Source organism: Ranitomeya variabilis, chromosome 6, assembly GCF_051348905.1.
Source record: "Ranitomeya variabilis isolate aRanVar5 chromosome 6, aRanVar5.hap1, whole genome shotgun sequence".
Lineage (NCBI taxonomy): Eukaryota > Metazoa > Chordata > Amphibia > Anura > Dendrobatidae > Ranitomeya > Ranitomeya variabilis.
This window is the reverse complement of record NC_135237.1, coordinates 578,146,541-578,159,623: the sequence shown is the minus strand read 5'-3', so window position 1 is coordinate 578,159,623 and position 13,083 is coordinate 578,146,541.

Here is a 13,083-nt window from a genome sequence, read left to right as displayed (position 1 = left end):
TTATGATGCAGAAGGAAATGGGAAGCAACAGATTAGAATTTCTTACCCTTTTCTTTATCCTTTTTAGCTGTGCCTATGTTGGATAGATGTTATTGCACCCGTTGTCTAAGCTCTTGCGTGGTTTGACCCGCATGAAGCTTTTGGCAGCCACAGATAAGTGCATATACAAGATTCCTTGTCCGACAATTAAAGTAGGACAAGCCCCTAACCTGTTGGGAAGAGTTAGGGAGAACAACACATTGATCAGCGATCATGAAACAACAAATGTTGCACTCACCACAGGGATAGGAACCATAGAGAGAAGTACCGGTGCCCAATTTTGTAGTTGCCCGTCTAAAATTACTTGAAGTTAAACTGTCCTTGAGGTTACGCGATCTCCTAGCCACCATTTTTGGAGTGGGTGAAAGCTTTGGTTCACTCAGCAAGATGTCCCAATTCTTCCTTAATATGCCATACGCATCTTTCCATTGGCTGTGGTATGCGGTTACCAAATTGATAGTATGCATGGGAGCCCTTGAGACAGGTCTCAGCATGTTGGGCATGTTTGAACGCCTGTGAGATGATCCTGCGTGAATAACCCCTAGCCTTGAATCTTTGGGTTAATAGATTCAGTATGAAAATCCGCTAAGGTACTGCAGTTACGTCTCAGACGTAAAAATTGTCCCTTTGGGAATCCATTGCGCAAATGGGCTGGATGAGCACTTGAATAGTGCAACAAGCTATTGATTGCTGTTTCCTTCCGATATAAACAAGTACGCAGGCGATTACCCTGAATGGAAATCTGAAGATCCAAAAAGTTAACTGTAGTAGTAGAAATGCAAGAAGATAGATTGATGTTCCAAGGGTTGGCGTTATGGTAATTAATAAAGAGATTACAGTCCTCCAAAGTCCCAGTCCAGAATAATAGTATATCATCGATATACCGATACCATTTCAATACATGATGTTGAAAAGGTGCCAAGAGTCTCACGTGGGTATCCTCCCACCATCCCATAAAGAGATTTGCGTTAGAAGGCACACATCTTGCGCCCATCACTGTGCTGGAGGCCTGCCTGTAAAATAGATCCAGAATGAAAGAATGATGTCTTCTATCTCGAGTTTTTGTCTAGGAAGTAAGCAACCGCATGGAGACTTAGTTGACGTTCAATAATCATATAAAGTGACTCAACATCAAGTGATAAAATGATGGTACTGGCTGGAATAGTGAGCTCCTCTAATTGTTGAATAAGATGCACTGAATCCCATACAAATGAACCTAGAGAGCAGACAAGAGGCTGTAAAAAGTAATCCAAATAAAAACATGGACGCTCAAAAGCCCACTGATCCCAGAGATGATTGGCCAACCTGGAGGATTTCCTAGTGACTTGTGCACTGGTAGTAGCACGTAAAATGTTGGTACCCTTGGGGAATCCATAGAGAGAAAATCCTCTTCTTTTTTGTTGATAATGCCATGGTGATGGGCGGCCAAGATAAGTTGATCGATCTGTTTCTTCAATACAGCCGTCGGATCGGAGGGCAAAACCTGTTAATGAGAAATGTTAAGCTATTGCCGTTTGGCCTCATTAGTGTACATCTCTTTAGGCCAAATAACTATATTGCCCCCCTTCTCCGCCTCTTACTGACAAAGGAGTCTTGGCGTTTGAGTTGTTGCAATGCCCCAACTTCTTCTCTGGTGTCAATCACAGATGGTTGATGATACAGGAGTTTAAAAGTAAGTTGCCTACAAAAGAGGTTCAAATCTTTTGTAAGTTCGAATTTGTCCAGAGCGTTAGTAGGGAGAAAAAAGACCTTTGGACAAAAGAGAGATTTCACAGGGGGAGAGAGTATATGATGACAAATTGATTACAACCCCGGCCTTGGAGGATGTTCATTCTGTTGTTTAATTTTGTAGAAAAAAAGCCGATCACAGACATGGCACAAAATTAAAGTTCAATTAATTTCAAATGGCAACTTTCTGGCTTTAAGAAACACTAAAAGAAATCAAGAACAAAAAATGTGGTAGTCAGTAATGGTTACTTTTTTTAACCAAGCATAGGGGAAAAATTATGGAATCACTCAAATATGTGGGAAAAAATTATGGAATCATGAAAAACAAACAAAGAAACACTTCCAAAACATCACTAGTATTTTGTTGCACCACCTCTGGCTTTTATAACAGCTTGTAGTCTCTGAGGCCTGGACTTAATGAGTGCCAAACAGTACTCTTTATCAATCTGGCTCCAACTTTCTCTGATTGCTGTTGCCAGATCAGCTTTGCAGGTTGGAGCCTTGTCATGGACCATTTTCTTCACCTTCCACCAAAGATTCTCAATTGGATTGAGCTCCGGACTATTTGCAGGTCATGACATTGACCTTATGTGTCTTTTTTCAAGGCATGTTTGCACAGTTTTTGCTCTATGGCAGGATGCATTATCATCTTGAAAAATGATTTCATCATCCCCAAATATCCTTTCAATTGGTGGGATGAGAAAAGTGTCCAAAATATCAAAATGAACTTGCGCATTTATTGAAGACTAGACTGTGGCCCGATTTTAATGCATCGGGTATTCTAGAATATGCATGTCCCCGTAGTATATGGACAATGATTCCAGAATTCGCGGCAGACTGTGCCCGTCGCTGATTGGTCGAGGCAACCTTTATGACATCATCGTCGCCATGGCAACCATTATGACATCTACGTCGATACTGTGCCCGTCGCTGATTGGTCGAGGCGAAGTCGCGGCAGACTGTGCCCGTCGCTGATTGGTCGAGGCAACCTTTATGACATCATCGTCGCCATGCTGTGCCCGTCGCTGATTGGTCGAGGCCTGGCGGCCTCGACCAATCAGAGACGCGGGATTTCCAGGACAGACAGACAGACGGAAAAACCCTTAGACAATTATATATATAGATGTAATGGCAGCCATCTCCCCAGTGCCTTTACCTGACATGCAGCCCCATATCATCAATGACTGTGGAAATTTGCATGTTCTCTTCAGGCAGTCATCTTTATAAATCTCATTGGAACGGCACCAAACAAAAGTTCCAGCATCATCACCTTGCCCAATGCAGATTCGCGATTCATCACTGAATATGACTTTCATCCAGTCATCCACAGTCCACGACTGCTTTTCCTTAGCCCATTATAACCTTGTTTTTTCCTGTTTAGGTGTTAATGATGGCTTTCGTTTAGCTTTTCTGTATATAAATCCCATTTCCTTTAGGCGGTTTCTTACAGTTCGGTCACAGACGTTGACTCCAGTTTCCTCCCATTCATTCCTCATTTGTTTTGTTGTGCATTTCCTGTTTTGGGGACATATTGCTTTAAGTTTCCGGTCTTGACACTTTGATGTCTTCCTTGGTCTACCAGTATGTTTGCCTTTAACAACCTTCCCATCTTGATTGTATTTGGTCCAGATTTTAGACACAGCTGACTGTGAACAACCAACATCTTTTGTAACATTGCACGATGATTTACCCTCTTTTAAAAGTTTGATAATCCTCTCCGTTGTTTCAATTGACATCTCTCGTGTTGGAGCCATGATTCATGTCAGTCCACTTGGTGCAACAGCTCTCCAAGGTGTGATCACTCCTTTTTAGATGCAGACTAACGAGCAGATCTAATTTGATGCAGGTGTTTTTTTGGGGGGGTATGAAAATTTACAGGGTGATTCCATAATTTTTTTCCTCAGAACTGAGTGATTCCATAATGTTTCCCGTATGCTTGGTTAAAAAAAAGTAACCATTACTGACTACCACATTTTTTGTTCTTGATTTATTTTAGTGTTTCTTAAAGCAAAAATTAACAACTGAATGAAGATCCTCCAAAGCCGGTGATTCCATAATTATTGCCAGGGGCTGTATTTGGAGCTCACCCGTATCATGGTCATCTCCGTCAGTAGAAGCTTGTGTTACAGGATTTCCTGTTGTTCCTCGTGTCTCTCCTGAAGATGGGGGACCAATCCCTGTATCCTCTCCCCCTCTTCCTGGAATTTGTGGGGCTTACGTCTACCCTGCCTCTTGCGCCTTCTTGATCGCTCATGTTGGAGGATAAAAAATCACTTGAAACCGGCTGAACAGCGGCAACCAATGCAACATCCTTTGTGGCAACCATATCCATCTTCCTCCTATTTCCATGATGTCACCATCTATACATTTTCTGGTTATCAAAATCAAATTTATCTTGCTGTAACTTCCTTTTCTTTCCCTTTATCACTTCCCTTTCAAAGACGTCAATAGTTGTGTTAAGGCATTACTTAATGCATTTGACAATGAAGGGCAAGTTAAATCATTTAAGATTCTACTCTTTAAGCCTGATATCCTCCTTGAGGCTATTCACCAAGGTGCTGTCATGATCAATAGGTGGTGGTGCCGTATCTTGCAATGGCACTGCGCTGCTGCACACGGGGTTTTCTTCTGGGCCCCACCATTCAGCATCGGACTCCACCCTTTCTTCGGGGATCTGCTGTAAGGGGCGAGGGCTTCCCCCTCTTCCATTACGCCCACCATGGGCGGACACCACTCACCAGAGGATTCATCTCAGGCCCCGTCCACTGTCTCTGCCAGATGGAATTTCGTGCTATTTTCAGGTCAGGACGCCCACGATGGGTGGGGATGAAGCTGTTCTTAATCTCCACCCCACTCTCCGCCATCTTTGTCACATTCAGGGTATGTGCACACGTTCAGGTTTTTTCGCAATAAAAACGCATACATTATGCATCCTATCATTTAGAATGCATTCTGCAATTTTTGTGCACATGATGCGTTTTTTTCCGCAAAAAAATGCATCGCGGTAAAAAAAAGCAGCATGTTCATTAATTTTGCGGTTTCTTTTCTCGTTTTTCCCGCTATTCTATGCATTGGGAAAAAACACACAAAAAAAACAGCATCAAAAACGCATGCGGATTTCTGGCAGAAATGTCGGGTTTTTGTCAGGAAAATTTCTGCCAGAAATCCTGACGTGTGCACATACCCTCAGGGTATCTGTCCCATTCAGAGCATCTTTCCTTGTCACATTAAAGGCATTTTCACATTGCAAGGTTTCCGGATCCTGCCGAACTACACCAAATGAAACGGGGCCAGGGGGGTGGTCGTGGCTAATGGTGGCTGCTCTGTTGCACCCTGGCCCTCCGTCACATAAACACACAGTCCCTTCTGTAGTGCAGTTGTAATGCGGGGCCCTCCTTGGACTGCTAGGCCTTCTTTTCCTTCTCCATTACACAATGACAGTCAGAGTCCAAATCCAGTTTCAACAAAACAACTTTACTCAGCTTGTCCAGTTTAGTCACAGAAACAGCACAAGGTTCTTCACAATATTTCACCATTCTCTTGTGCTGTCCCTCACTTGTCCAGGAATATTACAGGGTCGTACCGTCGCCTTCAGTACCACAGCTTCCTGACAGGTCAGACTAACCTGCTTCAGGGGTCCCCAGCCCGCTTCCCTCTCCAGAGGTGAAGTAGAAGTATGGCTCCTCCATTCCTTGCTAGGTCGTAGACCCCGGACGTTTAGGGTTGTCCCACGAACTTAGCTTCTACCATCTTGATGTTGCTCTGTATTCCTCCACTGCCTTGTGACTGTTAGCCCCTGGCCCTGGACGTCTGGGCTCCCCAGCTTAAACGTTACGGTACACAACTGTCCTGTCCTGGCTCCCAGCCCTTACTGACTTACTCCAGGAAGCTCCCCAACCACTCCCAGTTGTCCCCTCCTAACTCACTAAATCCTATTGGTCTAACCTACTCCTGTCTTACTCTATTGTTCCCCCCTAGTGGGCTAAATCTAAATCCTACATGTTCCCTATGTCTGTTTAACGCAAGAATATACAGTATATTTACAGTATATAATACATGACAATATCATAAGACATGTAGAATATAGCAGCTTCTCAGGGAAGTAATCAAGGAGTGTGAGGCATGAACTAGCCTTCGAACCCCCCTTAGGCTGCCGTCACACTATCAGTATTTGGTCAGTATTTTACATCAGTATTTGTAGCCAAAACCAGGAGGGGGTGATAAATACAGAAGTGGTGCAGATGTTTCTATTATACTTTTCCTCTCATTGTTCCACTCCTGGTTTTGGCTACAAATACTGATGTAAAATACTGACCAAATACTGATAGTGTGACAGCAGCCTTAGGCTATGTGCACATGTTGCAGTTTTTACCGCGGAACCGCAGCGATTTTGATGCTGCGGGTCCGCAGCAGTTTCCATTGCGTTTACATTTACATGTAAACCCTATGGAAACTGCAATCCGCTGTGCACATGCTGCGGGAAAAACCACGCAGAAACGCAGCGGTTTACATTCCGCAGCATGTCACTTCTTTGTGCAGAATTGCGGCGATTCTGCACACATAGGAATGCATTGATCCGCTAACTTCCCGCATGGGGCTGTGCCCACGATGCGGGAAGTAAGCGGATAATGAGCAGATGGTACCCGGGGTGGAGGAGAGGAGACTCTCCTCCAGGCCCTGGGAACCATATTTGTGTAAAAAAAAAAGAATTAAAATAAAAAATAATGATATACTCACCTCTCAGCGCTGCACGCTGCCGTCCGGTCTCAGGATTGCTGTGCGAGCAGGACCTGCGATGACGTCGCGGTCACATGACCGTTAGGCTAGGTTCCCATTGCGTTAATGGGATAGCGCTAACGGACAGCGTTGCACGGCGAAATTAACGCCGTGCACCGCGTCCGTTAGCGCTCCCATTGCCGGCAATGTTACATCGCATTGCTAGCGCGTGTCATTTTCGGCATGCGCTAGCGATGTGCCGGTCTTTTGTAGCGCACCTCGAACGCTGCTTGCAGCGTCCGCGGCGCGCCAGAGGTCCGTTCCCCGCTCTCGCAGATCGAGGATCTGCAAGAGCGGGGACGTTAACGCGACCCCTGAACGCGGCCCCGAAAAAGACATTGCGTTAGCGCAATCCGCTAGCGCTCGCGCTAAACGGATTGCACTAACGCAATCTGAACCTAGCCTTACGGCCCAAAGGTCCTTCTCGCACAGCATCTTTGGAACCGGACCGCCGTGTGCAGCGCCGAGGAGATCGGGTCGTCAGAGGGTGAGTATAGCCATTTTTAAATTATTTTTAACATTACTATTGATGCTGCATATTGCTGCATATGCAGCATCAATAGTATAGGAGTGTAAACCCGCAGTGGAAACCGCAAGACAAACCGCGATAAATCTGCAGAGATAACTGCAGCGGTTTTGAGGGTGGAGCAGCTGTCGATGCAATGGCTGTCGGTGCAGTGGCTGTTGATAGAGCGGTTGTTGGTACAGTGGCTGTCGGTGGAGCGGCTGTCGGTGCAGTGGCTGTTGATAGAGCGGTTGTTGGTACAGTGGCTGTCGGTGGAGCGGCTGTTGGTGCAGTGGCTGTTGGTGCAGTGGCTGTCGGTGGAGCGGCTTTCGGTGGAGCGGCTGTCAGTGGAGCGGCTGTTGATAGAGCGGTTGTTGGTACAGTGGCTGTCGGTGGAGCGGCTGTTGGTGCAGTGGCTGTTGGTGCAGTGGCTGTCGGTGCAGTGGCTGTCGGTGGAGCGGCTGTCAGTGGAGCGACTGTTGATAGAGCGGTTGTTGGTGCAGTGGCTGTCGGTGGAGCGGCTGTCGGTGCAGTGGCTGTCAGTGGAGCGGCTGTTGATAGAGCGGTTGTTGGTTCAGTGGCTGTCGGTGGAGCGGCTGTCGGTGCAGTAGCTGTTGATAGAGCGGTTGTTGGTACAGTGGCTGTCGGTGGAGCGGCTGTTGGTGCAGTGGCTGTTGGTGCAGTGGCTGTCGGTGGAGCGGCTGTCGGTGCAGTGGCTGTCAGTGGAGCGGCTGTTGATAGAGCGGTTGTTGGTTCAGTGGCTGTTGGTGGAGCGGCTGTCGGTGCAGTGGCTGTTGATAGAGCGGTTGTTGGTACAGTGGCTGTCGGTGGAGCGGCTGTTGGTGCAGTGGCTGTTGGTGCAGTGGCTGTCGGTGGAGCGGCTGTCGGTGCAGTGGCTGTCAGTGGAGCGGCTGTTGATAGAGCGGTTGTTGGTACAGTGGCTGTCGGTGGAGCGGCTGTTGGTGCAGTGGCTGTTGATAGAGCGGTTGTTGGTACAGTGGCTGTCGGTGGAGCGGCTGTCGGTGCAGTGGCTGTCAGTGGAGCGGCTGTTGATAGAGCGGTTGTTGGTTCAGTGGCTGTCGGTGGAGCGGCTGTCGGTGCAGTGGCTGTTGATAGAGCGGTTGTTGGTACAGTGGCTGTCGGTGGAGCGGCTGTTGGTGCAGTGGCTGTTGGTGCAGTGGCTGTCGGTGGAGCGGCTGTCGGTGCAGTGGCTGTCAGTGGAGCGGCTGTTGATAGAGCGGTTGTTGGTACAGTGGCTGTCGGTGGAGCGGCTGTTGGTGCAGTGGCTGTCGGTGGAGCGGCTGTCTGAGCAGGGGCTGTCAGTGGAGCGGCTGTTGATAGAGCTGCCGTCAGGTGGGAGCTGACGTCTGTGAGGTCTCGACCTTCCATTCCTCTATGATAACATGCATTACCTGGCATTAACCCTTTCTTCACCCCACTCCACATGGCGGCACCGCTCTGTGCTCTGTCACAGAGGCTCCTCCCACTCCTTATGGAAGATACGACGCCTGATTGGCTGTTATCGGCTACTAGAGGACATGTGACAGCCTGTTACCAGCTTACTGAAGAAAAATTACCCCTATTAAAATATAACCTTTATTAAGTGAACATAATAAACGAATCCCAACAGCGGGATTTGTTCCTTATAATTAAATTGCCTAGGAAAAAACCAGGCTTGTAAAAATACAAGAGAGTAGACCACAAAATAGAAGCTCTCTACCTGACTAGTCAATGTAAATAATGATATACCGGAAAAGACTAGAAAAAATGTTAGGAAAAAGACCCCTCTAACATGATAGAAGTATGCCCAGTGAAAAATCTCAACATTCAGAACTGCCAGCACCTAAATGGTTAACAACTACAAGGTGATAATATTAGTGCAACTATGTTATAACAAACTCACTAAACCAATGTGAAGAAATGAGTGACCTGTCCCTGGATACCACCTCTATCTGAGCACCTACCTAGATGCGGAGGTTGGCACCCTAAGAAAAAGCGAGATTGGTGCCCCCGCTCGTGCGATGGCTGTACCTGAACTCCTATAAAGACCCTATAAGGCTGATAGTCAGAAACAGAGGGGCAGATGGCCTGTAATCATTGTATGATATCAAGATGAAGTGATGTCAGTATATGATAACACAGGCCAAAAATAGGCTAAAATAAGGTGTGAATGTATACAAAGGAGAGATTACAATCAACCTAAGTCACTCAAAACAAATATGTTAGAATACTAAGAGATATAGCTGCAATAACAATATGAAAAGGATGAGACCAGTGCTGGCACACAATGACACTGATAAACATTCCAGCAAATATGCAAAATAACAGTCAGCATAGTATGACTGCATCGATGTTAGCACACACATGCTTCAGTCCCAGTTTACAGAACGACAAATAGGGACACAAAAAGATACAACCCCAAAATACATCATCCTCATCTGACCTAGTGTGGAACTGATGAGAGCCTTGCTCCTTAGATGAAGAGGACAGGCTCACAGCAGCCTCATTTCTATCATCCTCCCCTGACGAAGGATTCCAATCTGAATCGCGCGTCGGGGTGCATGTGTCGCCCCAGCCCGGACCTCCGAGGTATACTGCTCCGGAAATTGTCCTTATACAATTGTGGGATCTTTTCTTATTTGCACTCCAGCACTTTCACAATCTATTATGGATCTACAGTAATGGCGTTACTTTATTATATATATTTTTGCCACTCATAAAGTGTTCAGTTAATAAGTTCTTGTCGCACTTTTTGAAAAAAAAATTTTTTTTGTGTGATTATTTATAATTGATTTTCTATTTCACCTACTCACAATTATACATCTATTTTTATGTTTTCACATAAATTTCCCGTATATTTCCCGTCTTTTACCCTACGGGACTCTTTGTATGATTAGGAGCAATATTTATACAACCATATAAATCCTTGGGTCTGGTGTTATATGTATTTTTAATTTATTTGTTTCACGATTTGTTTTTTTATACATATATATATATTTTTTTTATGGAGTATTTGTTCAGACATGTGCACGTCTCTTTTTTAGTATTACTGTCTGCCAATATTATTAAATAAAGGCAATTTCTATACATCTACTCTGATATATTTATTTATATATATATTTATATATATATATATATATATATATATATATATATATATATATATATATATATATACACTAGCTGTTTCCAGCCAGCTAACGCTCGGCACGCTCATTGCTATCTAATTAACTTTGCTGGTGATTAAACTAAAGTAAATGACAACATTCAATAGCGCTTACGCAGGTGGTAAATTAACTTAAAATGAAGTTAATAGCAATAATAATAATTAAAAATCAGAATAATACTAATACATTTTATTCACAGTGTAAAATCAAAAGCAAACTGGATTCGTGTGGTAATGTGGAGGGACAGAGCCTCGTGTGATAATGTGGAGGGACGGAGCCTCGTGTGGTGATGTGTGGGGACGGAGCCTCGTGTGATAATGTGGGGGGACGGAGCCTCATGTGGTAATGTGTGGGGATGGAGCCTCGTGTGGTAATGTAGAGGGACGGAGCCTCGTGTGGTAATGTGTGGGGATGGAGCCTCGTGTGGTAATGTGTGGGGACGGAGCCTCGTGTGATAATGTGGAGGGACGGAGCCTCGTGTGGTAATGTGTGGGGACGGAGCCTCGTGTGGTAATGTGTGGGGATGGAGCCTCGTGTGATAATGTGGAGGGACGGAGCCTCGTGTGGTAATGTGTGGGGACGGAGCCTCGTGTGGTAATGTGTGGGGATGGAGCCTCGTGTGGTAATGTAGAGGGACGGAGCCTCGTGTGGTAATGTGTGGGGATGGAGCCTCGTGTGGTAATGTGTGGGGACGGAGCCTCGTGTGATAATGTGGAGGGACGGAGCCTCGTGTGGTAATGTGTGGGGACGGAGCCTCATGTGGTAATGTGTGGGGATGGAGCCTCGTGTGGTAATGTGTGGGGACGGAGCCTCGTGTGGTAATGTGTGGGGATGGAGCCTCGTCTGGTAATGTGTGGGGACGGAGCCTCGTGTGGTAATGTGTGGGGACGGAGCCTCGTCTGGTAATGTGTGGGGACGGAGCCTCGTGTGGTAATGTGTGGGGACGGAGCCTCGTGTGGTAATGTGTGGGGACGGAGCCTCGTGTGGTAATGTGTGGGGACGGAGCCTCGTGTGGTAATGTGTGGGGACGGAGCCTCGTGTGGTAATGTGGAGGGACGGAGCCTCGTGTGGTAATGTGGAGGGACGGAGCCTCGTGTGGTAATGTGTGGGGACGGAGCCTCGTGTGGTAATGTGTGGGGACGGAGCCTCGTGTGGTAATGTGTGAGGACGGAGCCTCGTGTGGTAATGTGTGAGGACGGAGCCTCGTGTGGTAATGTGTGAGGACGGAGTCTCGTGTGGTAATGTGTGGGGACGGAGCCTCGTGTGGTAATGTGGAGGGGACGGAGCCTCGTGTGGTAATGTGGAGGGGACGGAGCCTCGTGTGGTAATGTGCGGGGACGGAGCCTCGTGTTGTAATGTGCGAGGACGGAGCCTCGTGTGGTAATGTGGAGGGGACGGAGCCTCGTGTGGTAATGTGGAGGGGACGGAGCCTCGTGTGGTAATGTGGAGGGGACGGAGCCTCGTGTGGTAATGTGCGGGGACGGAGCCTCGTGTTGTAATGTGTGAGGACGGAGCCTCGTGTGGTAATGTGGAGGGGACGGAGCCTCGTGTGGTAATGTGGAGGGGACGGAGCCTCGTGTGGTAATGTGGAGGGGACGGAGCCTTGTGTGGTAATGTGCGGGGACGGAGCCTCGTGTTGTAATGTGTGAGGACGGAGCCTCGTGTGGTAATGTGGAGGGGACGGAGCCTCGTGTGGTAATGTGCGGGGACGGAGCCTCGTGTGGTAATGTGCGGGGACGGAGCCTCGTGTGGTAATGTGTGGGGACGGAGCCTCGTGTGGTAATGTGTGGGGACGGAGCCTCGTGTGGTAATGTGTGGGGACGGAGCCTCGTGTGGTAATGTGTGGGGATGGAGCCTCGTGTGGTAATGTGGAGGGGACGGAGCCTCGTGTGGTAATGTGCGGGGACGGAGCCTCGTGTTGTAATGTGTGAGGACGGAGCCTCGTGTGGTAATGTGGAGGGGACGGAGCCTCGTGTGGTAATGTGCGGGGACGGAGCCTCGTGTGGTAATGTGTGGGAATGGAGCCTCGTATGGTAATGTGTGGGGATGGAGCCTCGTGTGGTAATGTGGAGGGACGGAGTCTCGTATGGTAATGTGGAGGGACGGAGCCTCGTGTGGTAATGGGGTAAGGGGGTGGGATTATGTGTGGTAATGTGGGGGGGCGGGATTATGTGTGGTAATGTGGTGGGGGGCGGGATTATGTGTGGTAATGTGGTGGGGGGCGGGATTATGTATGGTAATGTGGTGGGGGGGCGGGATTGTGTGGTAATATGGTGGGGGGGCAGGATTGTGTGTGGTGATGTGGTGGGGGGCGGGATTGTGTGTGGTAATGTGGTGGGGGCGGGATTGTGTGTGGTGATGTGGTGGGGGTGGGATTGTATGTGGTGGGGGGCGGGATTGTGTGTGGTAATGTGGGGGGCGGGATTGTGTGTGCTAATGTGGTGGGGGGGGCAGGATTGTGTGTGGTAATGTGGTGGGGGCGGGATTGTGTATGGTAATGTGGTGGGGGGGCGGGATTGTGTGTGGTAATGGGGTGACGGGCGGGATTATGTGTGATGACATGTGGGGGCGGAGCTACTGTGCAGGGGGCGGGATTAGCGAGTAATCACGATGCCTCATATATATACATACATCATTTGTTCTCTCTATAAATCCATTCGTTTGAGTCTTGTTGGTTTCTCTTTTGAGTGGTCACCACTCTCTTGCACTTTCTGGCTATCACCGTGGAGGGGTAACTAATACTATATGTACAGTCACAAGTATTTGTGTATATGCATGTATCACCCCTATATCATTCTATAGTTTCATTTGGTGTATTCCCATTGTTTCCCCCATATAGTGCTGTCAGTGTGCGGTGTCGGTGCTGTC